Below are 2759 nucleotides of genomic sequence, written 5' to 3'. Positions count from 1 at the left end.
AAAAAAAAAAAAAAAAAAAAAAAAAAAAAAAAAACCTCACTCTTTATATGACCAAGCAGATATAACCTATTGCATATATGTTCTTAAAATAAACTATAGTCCTCAAGTAGAGGAATTGTCATTGTTGGAACTCAAAAACCCATCCTCCAAAATACCATGACTTGACATGCTATGCGCAAACAGCAGCCTCAGGGTCTTTGACCCCTCCTCTCCTGTCTCTCAATTCTCCGTCTCCTTCAAGTACAGGATGAAGTTATTTTCTGAAATTCCCTTATCTGGCTTGAGTCCAGAGCCACCAAAGGAAAAAAAGAAAAAAAAAAAACCTCTTGTATCTTTCCTGATTTTTCATAACTTTATCTCACATAGCAGGAAGAACAACTAAAATCTTTCAACAAACTTAGATTTTTGTCACAAACCATTGACAGCTCTGTGGGTTCAACAGACTTTGTCCCAAGCCACTGCATTTTCTGTAACTCCCTTCATTTTCCCAAAAAAATTATTTACTACCCCCAAAATTGATACATTTTCCCCATCTCCCCTCCCCTAAGAAGAAGCGCATTGAACACCTATACCCTATTGGGTTATTGAATTATCACTCTCATGGGATCCCTCCATGCTTTGCACATTAAAATAAAATGCTGTATGCTATTTCTCCTACTAGTCTGCCTTTTATCAATTGATTTTCAGCATGTTTTCAGAAGACAAGTGGAAAGTTTTCCCTTTGCTCCTAAAACAGTACCATTTGTCATATTATAGTTCATTAAAATTCACTAGGTAATTGAGGTAACCATCTGTGTTAGCTAACTGACTTTACCCAAAGGAAAAATAAACCTCTCATATCTTTATTTCAGGATATAGCTTGACAACTCAGTGGAGTCATCCAACAGAAGGTAGGCTCCTGCCCTCCCACAAATACTGGGAAATAGGGACATTATTTCCCTTGATGTTTCTATTACAAAGAGATGGCTCCAAAATCCTTTAGAAAGACATCTCTGGATTGTAAAGCTGGCAAGAGTCTTATTTAGCCTTTAAAAAAAAAATGTACATTTCAAAGACAAGAGTAATTGACCATTACAAATTGTCTAAAGTAAATGCTTTGAGTAAAATAAGATTGCCTCTTTTCAATGGGAGAATTAAACTCCTAATTTTTAATTTGTATTTGCCCTTACAACATACACATCATTTTCCCCTCCAATAAAACAAGCTTCAAAAATTGTATTTTATTTATTTAATTTTTCAGTTTTAAATTTCCAAGTAAAAATTTTATACGTTTATGATATGAAACATGATATTTTGATATATGTATATATTGTGGAAAGGCTGAAACAAGCTACTTGACATATGTATAATCTTACATATATTTTTGTGTTGAGAACATTTAAAATTCATTCTCAAAAATTTTCAAATATACAATATATTGTTGTCAAATGAGTCACCATGATGTAAACAGATTACCTGAACTTATTTTTCCTAAAATTTGTGTCAATGCTCAACTTCACTAACGATCATGGAAATGCAAATCAAAACCACAATGAAATGTTAACTCAGACCTGTTAGAATTGCTCTTACCAAGAATTGCTATTACCAAGAAGATAATGATAAGTGTTGGAGAGAATACGGACAAAGAGCAGCCCTTGTGCACTGCTGGTGGAAATTTAAATTAGTACCACCATTAAAAAAAACTGTATGGAGTTAGTGAAGGTTAATACTGAGTGTCAACTTGATTGGTTTGAAGAATGCAAAGTATTGTTTCTGGGCTTTTCTGTGAGGGTGTTGCCAAAGAAGATTAACGTTTGAGTTAGTGGACTGGGAAAGGCAGACTCACCCTCAATAGGGATGGGCACCATGCAATCAGCTGCCAGCACGGCTTGAATAAAGCAGGCAGAAGAAGGTGGAAAGAGCTGAGTTGCTGAGTTTTCTGACCTTCATCTTTCTCCTGGGCTGGATGCTTCCTGCCCTTGAACATTAGACTCCAAGTTCTTCAGCTTTTGGACTCTTGGACTTACATTAGTGTTTTGCCAGGGGCTCTCAGGCCTTTAGGCACAGACTGAAGGATACGCTGTTGGCTTCCTTACTTTTGAGGTTCTCGGACTCAGATTGGCTTCCTTACTCCTCAGCTTTCAGATGGTCTATTGTGGGACCTCACCTTGTGATCCTGTGAGTCAATACTCCTTACTAAATTCCCCTTTGTATACACATCTACTCTGTTAGTTCTGCCCTTCTAGGGAACTCAGATTAATACACAGTTTCTGCAGATAATCCAGTTTTCGAAATCTCTACCAAGTCCAGCCTTCCAAGCACATGTCTAGAGCATTAGGTCATGGCCTTTCTGTAGAAGATGCCTCTAGTGCCCAGCACTTTGCCTCAGTTGTTTTCTGCATGCACTTCAAGTGCAGCAAGCAGACAGTTCAGTGTAGCTTGAAACTCGCATCACAAGGGTACCTTTCCACCTCCAGGGCATCCAAGCTGTCGATTCCAGAGAGCTCTCTCTTGCAGCAAGCACTCATTCAGCCTCATTCTAGCATAACCTAAAAGAAAGAAAGATATGACAATGTCTGCATATCAGAAAACAATAAGGTTTCCAAATGGCAAGATATATAGACTCAAAATCTTAGTGATTCTAAACTGAATTATGTAAAATCAATATACAGAAAAATTATATAATAATTTCACAGTGGAGATTGTTTATCTTTATTTCAGTATTTTCTCCCGTTATCAAAGCTTGACACATGAAGAGTCCTTTTTTTTTTTTTTTTTTT

Source organism: Cebus imitator, unplaced genomic scaffold, assembly GCF_001604975.1.
Source record: "Cebus imitator isolate Cc_AM_T3 unplaced genomic scaffold, Cebus_imitator-1.0 Scaffold35, whole genome shotgun sequence".
Taxonomy (NCBI): domain Eukaryota; kingdom Metazoa; phylum Chordata; class Mammalia; order Primates; family Cebidae; genus Cebus; species Cebus imitator.
The sequence above is the reverse complement of the archived record's forward strand: the minus strand, read 5'-3'. Positions refer to the sequence as shown.